Source organism: Chiloscyllium plagiosum, unplaced genomic scaffold, assembly GCF_037043375.1.
Source record: "Chiloscyllium plagiosum isolate Xiang-an unplaced genomic scaffold, Cpla_swu_hap1 HiC_scaffold_21, whole genome shotgun sequence".
NCBI lineage: Eukaryota > Metazoa > Chordata > Chondrichthyes > Orectolobiformes > Hemiscylliidae > Chiloscyllium > Chiloscyllium plagiosum.
In genome coordinates this window covers 28,067,858-28,080,536 of record NW_028270159.1, presented here as the reverse complement: position 1 = coordinate 28,080,536, position 12,679 = coordinate 28,067,858, and the positions used below count along the sequence as shown (strand labels likewise).

The 12,679-nt window shown below is 41.6% G+C and overlaps 1 protein-coding gene across 7 annotated transcripts in view; it reads right to left on the bottom strand.

The window, feature by feature from the left end:
* strbp (spermatid perinuclear RNA binding protein) overlaps nt 1-6,973 on the bottom strand; it is a 181,569-nt gene extending 174,596 nt beyond the window's left edge. For 6 of the 7 annotated variants that reach the window (XM_087998444.1, XM_087998443.1, XM_087998442.1 and 3 more), the window contains exon 1: nt 6,818-6,973. The gene's annotated coding sequence lies outside the window, so the exon portion shown is untranslated. The remainder of the gene's footprint in view (nt 1-6,817) is intronic. The other variant, XM_043720134.2, reaches the window with a different exon arrangement.
* Nucleotides 6,974-12,679: the final 5,706 nt, after the last annotated feature.

Sequence of the window (12,679 nt, the reverse complement as noted above, 5' to 3'; positions counted from 1 at the left end):
ACTGGGAAAACCAAAGCTCTTGCCTTGACTCCAAAACACAAACTTTACAACTTTGCAAGACCAACTATTATCACTGTTGGAGCCAACCTGCAAAATCCAAGTATGCTATAGTTAGAGTTCCAACCCCATTTACTCCCCAACACCTAGGCTGTAACAATGTTGAAAAGTGTGGTGCTGGAAAAGCTCATTCTTGTAGTCATCTCCTAGATGTCTTTGGTGTATGGTAGTATGGCTAGAGTTGCTGGGTGCGTTGTCTTCTTGTTTGGATTTGTTGTTTAAGAACCGGCAGACTGGGTTTAATCGCTCTATAGGTATATACGCTGTGTAGGTATTTTTCTTCTGTTGCTCGTAGTTTCCAGGTGCTGCAATGTGTTGTGGCCCATCTATATAATGTTTTGATGTAGCTCCATTTGTGGGTGTTGTGATGATTGCTCCTGTAGTTAGATATATGGTCTGTGTGTGTTGCTTTCCTATAATTGCTGGTCTGCAGTTCTCCATTGACACTTTGTTCCACTGTGACATCTAGGAAGATGTTCTCTTCTTCTTTGGTGAAATGTATGCCAAAGATACACCAAGGACACAGACACCAGACATCCATTAGCAAGACCAGCATCCTCAAGCTAGTAGACCTGTGCCTCACTCCTCACTTCATCTTCAATGTCAAAACCAACAAACAAATCAACAGGAGAAAAACAGGATCACCAATATCAGGATTCTTAACAGACGCACTAATGCTTAGACTTGGACAAACAGCCCTGCCCACAATCCAACCCAAATTTTGGGTCAGTTATGTGGATGACACTTTTGTCATCACAAAATGGAACAAATTAGAAGAAACCTACAATATCATCAACATCCTTACTGACATAAATTTCACCAAAGAGGAAGAGAACAACAACAGACTCCCCTTCCTAGATGTCATATTAGAATGAACAGTCAATGGAGAACTAGACCAGCATCTACAGGAAAGGAACACACAGACCAGATACTTAACTACAGGAGCAAGCATCCCAACACCCATATGCGGAGCTGCATCAAAACATTATTTGAACAGGCCACAACACACTGCAGCACCCAGGAACTACGAGTAGAAGAAAAATACCTACACAGCAAATACAAGAACAGGTACCTGATAAGCACAATCTGCCTATTCTTAAACAACAAACCCAAAAAAGATAGCACAACACGCCCAGAGACTCTAGCCACACTACCAAACAAAGACATCTCGGAGATGACTATGAGACTACTCCAACCCCTTGGTATCATGGTAGTCCACAAACCTATCAACATACTGAAACAGCTACTAATGAACCTAAAGAATCCTTACCAGCAAAACAAATGTCATTTAAAAAAAACCCTGCGAGGACTACATCGGATAGACAGACAGGAAACGAGCCACCAGGATACACGAACACCAACTATCCACCAAACAACATGGCCAGCTATCACTAGAATGCATATACAGAGACAAAGTAAGGCACCATTTTGCCTGGGACAACATATCCATCCTATGACAGGCTAAACAGAGACACACATGGGAAATCCTAGAGGCCTGGCATTCAAACTAGAACTGCATCAATAAACACAATTGATTTGGACCCCATTTACCAACCTCTAAGAAAAAGAAGTGGAAATGATATCACCTTAACAGGCCAAGACACATGAATAGAAAGTGGGACAGCACACCAGTGCTTCAGCAGAAGCTCACTGATGATGTTACCTAGCATGGTGATGAAACATCTGAGAACAAACCTACCAGCTCAGCAAGCAAACTTATAAACTGCCAGTATCAATACTGTGAGGGTTATCATTGGCCAGAAAGTGAAAGAGTCATCTGTTTAAATATTATGGCTAGGTGAGCAGGTCAGCAGCAGAGAATTCTGCAGCTTGTATCTCACCTCAGTCCCCAAAAGACTCCACCATTTATGAGGTACAAGTGAAATATATAGAATACTCTCCACTTGCCTGGATGAATGTAGCTCAAACACAAGAAGTTTGTCACAACCCTGGGCAAAACAGTGCACTCAAGTGCCATTCCATTTACCATTTTTAACATTCACTATCTCCACCAAAGCAGAGTGACAACAGTGAATACCTTCTGCAACGTGTTGCAGAAATACACTAAGATTAATTGAACAACATCTTCCAAACCGGCAACCTCTACCACCAATAAAAAATGGCAGGGGCAGCAAATAAATTGGAACATCACTCGCTGCAAAACGCCTCCAAGTCACACACCACCCTGACGTGGAACTATAATCACCATTCCTTCAGTTATTAAGTCAGACATGGAACTCCAATTCAAACAACACTGTTGGTGTACCTACAGAACTTGGACCATTGACATTCAAGAAGCTGTCTGACAAAACTCAAATAGGGATGGGAAATAATTACTGGCCTGGTCAGCAGCAGCCACAGTGCATGAAAAATATGAATTGAAAAAAAGCATGTTGAAAAATAAAAGAGCCAAGAGCCCAACAAGCAAGGAATTTAATTACATCCAGTAAAGAAACATTACTGGAGAAATTGATGGGACTGAAATCTAAGAACCTTCTGGATCCAATGTCTTACCTGCTAGATTTTAAATGAGTTAACTCCAGATATGGCAGGTGCATTGTGTTTGCTTTTCCAGAATTCCCTAGATTCTGAAATGGCCTCAAGAATGAAAGGTGACAGAAACCAGAGAACTGCAGCTCAGTTTAGTCTGCCATCAGTAGTATGGAAACTAAGAGAATCTATTAGTAAGGAAACAGCATCAGAACCTTGTAGAAATCATAATACAGTTTGGCAAAGGCACAGTTTTATGAACAGGAAATTGTGTTTGACACATACTCAAAAAGATTAACTAGGAGGCTCAGGAGAACAAGTGGATATAGCATATTTGGACTTTCAGAATCATTCAACAAAGGTGCCCTACAGATTATTACACAAGATTAGTGCATACACTGAAACACAATCTGCCCTATAACACAGTCATATCTGATTCCTGTGTCTCAATACCATGATCCTTGGTATCTTTAGCCTTTAAAAATATATTTCCTTAAGTATATTCAATGATTTAGCCTCCATAACCCTTTGTGGTAGAGAATTCCAGAAGTTCACCATATTCATTCACTGCAAAACCAATTTGTGGAGGAGCAATGAGCAAAGTGCCATAGGGGTTGGTGCTTGGACTCAAGCAACTTAGAATGTCAATGACTAATTAGGTGCAACATATTCAAGTTTGGTGATGAAAGATAAGGATGCTGGGAGTAGGTTCAGAGAATGCTGGGAGTGAAACCTAAAGACGTTGTAGAAGATTAGAGGCCAGTAAAGCCATTGGACAAGGTAACAGTGGGTGAAACTTCATGAAGGAAGTGTGAAATTATTCATGTTGGTAAGAAGAATACAAACATTTTTTTAAAAAAAGGCTAGACTAGTAAGTGATGGTAATCAGAAGGTGAACAAGTCAGAAAGGCAACATGCAAGTACAGCAAACAATTGGGAAAGCAAATTATATGTTAGTCTTCGTTACAAAGCATTGGAATATAAGTGTAAGGATGTCTTGTTGCAATTATATTAGGATTTGATTATATCACACTGAAGAATCTATATACTGTTTTGGTTGCCTTATCCAAGGAAGGAAATACTTGCTTAGATAAGGGTTCATCAGATTAAAATCTTGGATGGGTCTAAAAGCATAAATTAAATAGAATGTGCCTACATTATTTTGTGTTTAAAATGAGAGGTGAGCTCATTGAAAATGGTTAAATACTTGACAGAATAGATCATGAGAGAATAAAACCAAAAGAACGGAGGTTGCTGTAAATCAGAAACAAAAACAATTTGTTGGAAAAGCTCAGCAGGTCTGGCAGCATCTGTGGAGAGAAATATGAGTTAACATTTTGGGTCAAGTGACCCTTCCTCAGAACTGATGATGGCTAGGAAAATGTCAGTTTATATGCAGACAATAGCGGGGGTGGGGAGTTAAAGAATAAATGATTGGTGGAGATAGAGAGAGACAGACAGACAAATGCTGAAAGGCTGTTTCCCTTGGCTGGAGAATACAGAGTTTTATGTTAGAAACTAAAGGTAAGAGATAGGCCATTTAGCGCTACAATGAAAAGAATCTCATCATTTAAGGGTTCCGAATCTTGAACATTCACTATCCAAGACAGCTTTGAATACTCAAAGAGAGTATATTCAAAATTCAAATAGATTTTAGGCGCTAAAGAAAATAAGTGAGGAAATAAGGCAGGAAACTGCAATGGATGTACAAGAGAAAAAATGAGGTATGCAGATCAGAGTCGAAAAGTGTGGTGCTAGAAAAGCACAGCAGGTCAGTCAGCATCCGAGGAGCAGGAGAATTGATGTTTCGAGCTTATGCCCTTCATCGGGCATTCCAGCACCACACTTTTCAAATGGATGTACCAAGGCTGACACAAGTTTACCAAATGACTGCAGCTAGTTTACATGGCCCTAATTGCAAGCATGGGATCAACTTCTACATGTCAACTGTTGACAGGTAACCTTATTGCTTTGCTGTGAAGCAAGTTGTTTGAAGAGTACTCCTGTAACTCAACAACTGTATGATGAAGCCAGTCTGCCTAATGTCCAAAAAGGCAGATTTCTTATGGCAATACACTATAGTTCTAAACCAGAACACAAAAGAGTGCCCAAATATGAATGTCACACTGATCAAAAAATTTCAAATTGCTGGAAAATAAGATAAACCCTCTCTTATGTACAAGAGCTATCATTAGTTCATTTAACAGGTGATCAAGTTTCAGTTTGCAGAAAACAAATGAAGTTAGTTTACAACATAAAATCACACCTGAAAGTTTAAGATTACTACATCTCAGTACATACCATCCAATTATCTTCTCCAACTTAGAATGTATTTAAAATTTCAAAATGCATAATTATTCTAACACCATTCCAATTTTGCAGTCAATTCAGAGAAAGCCCATTCCAATATTAGGGTATTTTTAAAAACATATTAGGGGTTATTAAAATAAAGTGTATAATATTTGTACATGGCCTAAGTTTCGACGCTTTGAGCACAGGAAAAGCAGAATCTACAGCAGTTGTATTTTTAAAAAAAGAACTTTCGACATTGCTCGTCTCCAGTGCCATCATGGTCACCTTAATCTCAGTGGTTCCTAAGAGACGTACGTAACTTTAGCAAATCACAAAAAGATCTGGAGAAGTCAGTATAGTGTGTACCCGACGCGGAAAACGATTCACTTACATGCATGCTATAAATATACTGCGGAAGACACCATAGGTATCTTGCAGTATTGCATATTCTAAACTTAATGCAGTTTTGCAAAACTGAAAGAACATACCAAATTTATATAGTACATTTACAAATAATATCGTTTGGCTTATTTGGAAAGCTCTGGAAATTTTAACAAGGCGGACTGGTTTTGCAATGCATAATTAAATACTCTGCATAGCAACAGAAGAGAATTTATAGAATTCCGGCTGACACATCTTACTGCCTAAAATTGTGTACGAAATGAGGTTGAGTTTGGTGTACATTTCCCTTTATACACTGAAAACAATGACTCTCACCAAATAAATAGAAATAAATTTGGGTCAAGGGCAATGCGTCAAACCGAAATTTGCACAGAAAAGAAAATAGACAAAGCAAAATTTGAAACGATCTGGACAGGACATATTTGCTTATTATTTGCAAAAGAAATTCCTTTTTCCCCCCCATTAGAAAACGTCGATTTGTGTCAAAGTGCTCACGTCGAACAATGAACCTACAGCGACTAACCTGCCAAATAGTGGACCTCAAAAAAACCCAAAACGGTGCTCACTTTCGCTAACTTACAGGTTAATTACATTGAAAAGGCAATTAGATTGAAAAGGCATTTTTAAAAAAAACTGCAGAGAGGGAATCTCCAATCTTATACGAATTACAATCAAATCGTCCTGCGTGGGAGGAATCCACGTTCGTGTTTCTTGCCGTACAATAGCAGTACAATGTGAGAATGAGACAAAGATTTGTGCGCTTTTATGTTCAAATATTTTCTGGTAGCAAGATAGTACAAATCGGTCCCTCGCACGAGACAGAAATCACCAAAGGCATTGCTGTCAGAAAACCTTCGACTATTTTTACAGTGACATGAAACATTTCACAATTAGAACAAATACACAAAAGGCTCAAGACTCGGGGCAGTCAAATTAGGTAATAAAATGTCTTAAATCTTACATAACACCAGAGTTCTATTTATTCGTTAGTGTCAAAACAATTTCATTTAAATGAATTAATTATAAAACAAAGCCACAAATTAAGGCCGGAGCATTTTACAAAAACGCCCATATCCTTGTAATTTAATCTCAGCCAGGTTAAAACAAAACCTTTAAACACCCACTCTCCATGTCAAAGGTCATCAGTTCCCAATGAAAAAAGTAGTCAGGAACCCTTCAGATACAATTATTTTAAATTACCTAACCACGAAAGTACATGAACAAAGGAAAAACTCCTATCCACTCCTAGCATCTACGTAATTTTGACTAAATTTGCCTTGCTAAACTAGCGACCTTCTCTAATTAAATCAAAGTTTTATTTTAAATTTTTATCAAAATGTTCACACACTACAAAATCAATGTCCTATAGGGCACAATTTATGGCAGGAAGCAGTGTTGGACACATCTGCGCATGCTCAAAAAGGCCCGAGGGAATGGGTTCACTATTTCGCAGCTTACAGGATGGGACTTAGACCCTAACTCTACCACGCGAGAGATGGAGAGGAAAAAATAACACAGACGCTCCGAGCAGGTTGGTAATTAAAATAAAGACAGAAAATAATGAGCCGAAACTCACCACAATCAAATCAGTCACCGGTGCCTGGTGTCCCAAGAATGTAAATTCATTCACTTCACGGCAGATCGAGTCAATTTAAGCCCATGAATAGGAATCTAAGTGAGCTGACCTAGCACGTCCTCCAGTGCGGGGACTCAACCCTCACTCCGAGCGCCGGCACCAACCGCCGCTCACGTGGGGCCGCACCGCCTTCCCTCATTGGTTTGTTCCGCCCCTCTCCTTGGAGACCGGGCCTTCATCACATTGGAGCGCAGAGCAGCCCTACTCGAGGTGGTGTGAGGAAGATAACAGCCGGGAGAGGTAAGGAACCAGGGAGAGAGAGGAAAAAGGAGGAGGAGGAGCAGGGAAGAAAGGTAGACAGATGGAAGATTGGTGGTTCGAGGCCAACAGCAGGAAACCCACTCAGGCCGCCGGGTAGAAGAAGGAAACTCTATCTTAAATGGGACCCTGGAGTACGGGGGGGTTCTGGAGGAAGTTGGGACCCCCCTCCTCGGGAATAGGTTTTGACATGGAGGTAAAACCACAGCAAGCAAATGGAACAGATCTTATCACACTGGAGGATGGCTGGACTTATTTTTCTAACTTAGCTTTCTGGAGCTCATTGGATTTTGACAGGAATTCCAGTAGTTTGGTTTTGTAGGGGGTGTCTGTTGTTAAAGAGTCCCACTTGATCACTTCACACAGACGAAGGCAAATCCTTTAAATTCATTAAAGCAAAATAATGGTTGTGTTCTGCATCCAAGTTAAATATTAACTGTCAACTTGTCCCTAAACTTAGATAACGATTGGAGGATTGCTCAATAGTCAAATATATTTTGGTTAATTGTGTTTGGTTGTATTTCTCAAGTCTTCTTACCTTTTAGCTCTGTGGCCAGCCACACCACGGTCCACTAGATTCATATCTTTTTATTTCTGTTTACAATTATCCACTGAGCTGTCAGCAACTTGATATTTGAAAAACAATGGAATCATGGACTTAAGCTATTTGTGTGGTTTCCTAATGCACACCCATGTGGTTCCTGAGGATAAATACAGTTTTCTGTAAGAAATAGGGCAAGTATTCAAGTGTAAGAAAAGTACTTAAATCAAAATCATTTATTTATTTTAAATGGAGAATATTCAATATTGTGATTTCAAGTCATTGTTGATAAATATAATGTATGAACACTTTTGAGGCCTCAGAATGCTGGGAATATGTTTTGGATGAGCAAGGGAATTGCAAAAACTTGGGAAGAGCATACTGCTATGGTGAGACAGAAACTGGGTTTTTGGGAGCACCACTTCCCCCTCCGTGTGGGTAAAATCCTGGCTATCAGGTGTGAGGTACTCTTGGTATTGCTGCATGTGATGTAGTTCACCAACTCCCACAGCTACCTGGATTACACCTCTTCCCACCCTACCTCTTACAAAAATGCCATCCCGTATTCCCAATTCCTCCGCCTCCGCCGTATCTGCTCCCAGGAGGAGCGGTTCCACCATAGAACACACCAGATGGCCTCCTTCTTTAGAGACCGCAATTTCCCTTCCCACGTGGTTAAAGATGCCCTCCAACGCATCTCATCCACATCCCGCACCTCCGCCCTCAGACCCAACCCCTCCAACCGCAACAAGGACAGAACGCCCCTGGTGCTCACCTTCCACCCTACCAACCTTCGCATAAACCAAATCATCCGCCGACATTTCCGCCACCTCCAAACAGACCCCACCACCAGGGATATATTTCCCTCCCCACCCCTCTCAGCCTTCCGCAAAGACCGTTCCCTCCGTGACTACCTGGTCAGGTCCACGCCCCCCTACGACCCACCCTCCCATCCTGGCACTTTCCCCTGCCACCGCAGGAACTGTAAAACCTGTGCCCACACCTCCTCCCTCACCTCTATCCAAGGCCCTAAAGGAGCCTTCCACATCCATCAAAGTTTTACCTGCACATCCACTAATATCATCTATTGTATCCGTTGCTCCCGATGCGGTCTCCTCTACATTGGGGAGACTGGGCGCCTCCTAGCAGAGCGCTTTAGGGAACATCTCAGAGACACCCGCATCAATCAACCAAATCGCCCAGTGGCTCAACATTTCAACTCCCCCTCCCACTCTGCCGAGGATATGGAGGTGCTGGGCCTCCTCCACCGCCGCTCCCTCACCACCAGACGCCTGGAGGAAGAACGCCTCATCTTCCGCCTCGGAACACTTCAACCCCAGGGCATCAATGTGGATTTCAACAGTTTCCTCATTTCCCCTTCCCCCACCTCATCCTAGTTTCTAACCTCCAGCAACTCGACTTGTCCGGACTTGTCCGACCTGCCCAGCTCCTTTTCCACCTATCCACTCCACCCTCTCTTCCTTGACCTATCACCTTCATCTCCTTCCCCACTGACCTATTGTACTCTATGCTACTCTCTCCCCACCCCCACCCTCCTCTAGCTTATCTCTCCATGCTTCAGGCTCTCTGCCTTTATTCCTGATGAAGGGCTTTTGCCCGAAACGTCGATTTTGCCTGTCCTCGGATGCTGCCTGAATTGCTGTGCTCTTCCAGCACCACTAATCCAGAATGTAGTTCTGGCCCGTTCCCTGAATCTGCATCTTTACAGTCATCTTCCACTTCAACAGGACAGTGATAAAGGCTTTTGGTATGCAAACCTTTATTGGTTATTGCATTGAGTATAGTTGGGAGGACATGTTGTAGTGTACAGGACCTTGGTTAGGTCATTTTTGAAATGCTGTGTTCAATTGTGGTCTCCCTGCTAAAGAACAGATGTTGTGTAACTTGAAAGGGTTCAGAAAAGATTTACAAGGATGTTGCTAGGGAAAGGAAAAGGCTAAATAGGCTTGGGCTATTTTCCCTGGAGTATTGGAAGATGAGAGGTGATCTTCTAGAGGGTTATAAAATCATGAGTGGTATAGATAGAGTGAATAACCAAGGTCTTTTCCCCAGGTTGCAAAGTCCAAAACTAGAGGGCATAGGTTTAAGGTGAGAGGGGAAAGATTTAACTAGGACCTCGAGCAACTTTTTCACGCAGATGTGATGTGTGTATAAAATGAACTGCTAAAAGTGGTGGAGGTTGGTACAACTACAACTTTTAAAAGGCATCAGGATGAGTATATGAAGAGGAAGGGTTTAAAGTGATATGTGATAAATGCTGGCAAATAGGACTACATTAATCTAGAATATTTGACCGAAAGGTCTACTTCCATTCTGTACAGCTCTATGACTTTGTCTGCAGACAAACCATGTACAAAGCTCTGCATAAGGAAGGGAAAAGACATACCCAATACTTCCCTCAACCTGATGGCCACCTTTGTGTGTGTGGCTACATCAAGCTACACATAGACTCTTGGTATGCAGGCACCAAATGTCACTACTTACTGAGGGTTCTACCTGTACCTGATGTTACGAAGGATGTGTCTAGCCTCAGTGCCACAAATGCTGCAAGTAGTTGGACCACTACATATCACCTGTCCTTAGTGAAATAATTTGCAACGAAAAACACCTTTGACCATAAGTTCATCCGGTATAATTAGCATATAGTGTCCTAAAGACCCGGTGGGAAAAGGAGAGTGTCCTATCACATGGTTCCCTGAGCAGACTGTGAAAGTCATTTTGCACTACACCTGATTGCCAGAACTTTCCAACAAGTACTGAGACATAGCTTGGCTGGTGGTGAGAAAATCATCACCCTTCAGATACTCCATGCACACCCAGTCTCTGTCTGCCACCGCACATTGCCCTCAATGCAGCTGCACTGGTGAAGAAACTGTCACTGATCTCCTCCTAGAATGTACCTTTTCAGAGAAAGTTTGGAGAGAGATGCAATGGTTTTTGTAAAAGTTTGTCTCCAGCAACTCTATGATGCAGGACTCTGCGCTCTGTTCCCAGAACACACACTGAGACAAATGTTGACTGTGCTTGGAGAACCATCAACTCTGTGAAAGATGCTCTTTAGTTAGCCAAATCTTGTTGGACTTGCCATGTAAACGAGTTGACCTTGACTGAGTATTGAAGCCTGGCACATTCCTAGGTCCAGGACTACATGCTGAGGATGCACTAAAACTTGTAGCAGCTGCTGCTGCTAAGGCATATTGGGGAAAGACCGCCATCTCAAGTTGGTTTTCCGAAGTATAAAAAGGATCTGTTCAGTTATCAGACCCTCTCACTGCCTCAGAGTATATAAATAGTGTCCTGCATGAGTAAGGAATGCCTTTGATTTTTGCAATTGCTTGGAAATGTTAAATTCCAAAGTTTGTTTTTCTTGATGTGCAAAGACTATATTAAACTGTTTTCATACCTATGAACGTATATGACATTTTCCGTGAATAAAGTGTATTTTTCTTTTTAAACAAAAAGGCCTGGTATTCATTAGCTATCTATAAAACCTACATGAAACAGACATTCTAGCAGCTGAGGCAATTGCATCCAAAAATGATGAAGCTTTCCATGATCTGAGAGTCAGAAGTATGCAAGATTTGGAGGTGGCTACATCCTCATTTCACTCCACACTTTTTTCCATCTTTAGTTATATTGTAGCACAGGAAAACGAAGATTAAGACCTCCTAAATCTGCTCTTAGCATATTTTTAAAAAGCATCCAGAAATCCATGATCCATTAGACCCATAGCCACTCCATATGTTTGCTGTTCAGCTGGATCCTTGAGCATGCCTGGGAAAACATGGAATGAGAGAGACCAAATTATGCCCACCAGTGAATCCATTAGATAGAGCAGCAGAAGTAGGCTGTTCAGCCCATCAAGTCTGCTCTGCTATTATGAGATCATGGCTGATCTGGTAATCCTCAATCCCAAATCATGTCTTTTATCCATAACCCTTGACTCCCTTACACATTAAAAATCTGTTGATCTCAGTCTTGGATATTCTTTATAGCCCAGCCTTGACAACCACTGCATTATAAATAATTAGAGAGATTCATTACCCTCAGAAAACTGGTTTTTCCTCATCAGTCTTGAATGTGTGGCCCCTTATTCCAAGATTATGCCGGCATTTCCTAGACACTCCCAAAGGGAACAAGCTTTCTACCCTGTCAAGTTCCTTAAGATTGTTTCATTCTTATCAATTCAAATGAGTACAGTCCTGCTCAATCTCTCCTCTGAAACCAGCCTAGCAAATCTTGCCTGGACCGCCTCCAATGCTAGTATATCTTTTCTTTAGGAAAGGGGCCTAAAAATGTTCACAATATTCCAGTTGTTGTTTGACTTGTGTCTTAAATAGTTTAAGTAAAACCTTCCCACTTTTATACTCCATTCTCTTTGAAATAACGGCCAACATTCCATTTGCTTTTCCTGAACTCATACTAGCTTTCTGTGATTCATGGATGTGGATTCTCAAATTTCTCTGCTTCTTAGCTTTCTGTAGTTTTCCTTCATTTAAATAATATTTTGTCCCCTATTCTTCCTGCCAAAGTACATAACCTAACATTTACCCACATTCAATTCGGTCTGCCAAATTTTTGCCCACTCACCCAACCTGTACTCTTCTTCAGTTATCTTCCCACCTCTGGCTACATCCTTGTAAATATGAACCCTTTCAAGTTTCACAACATCTCCCTATAGGAGGGAGACCAGAATTACACACAATATTCCAAAAGTGGCCTAACCAATATCCTGTACAGCTGCAACATGACCTCCCAACTCCTGTAGAGAGAAAGTGAGGGCTGCAGATGCTGGAGATCAGAGCTGAAAATGTGTTGCTGCAAAAGCGCAGCAGGTCAGGCAGTATCCAAGGAGCAGGAGAATCGACGTTTCGGGCATGAGCCCTTCTTCAGGAATCCTTGGATGCTGCCTGACTTGCTGCGCTTTTCCAGCAACACATTTTCAGCTCCCAACTCCTGTACTCGATGCTCTGACCAATAAA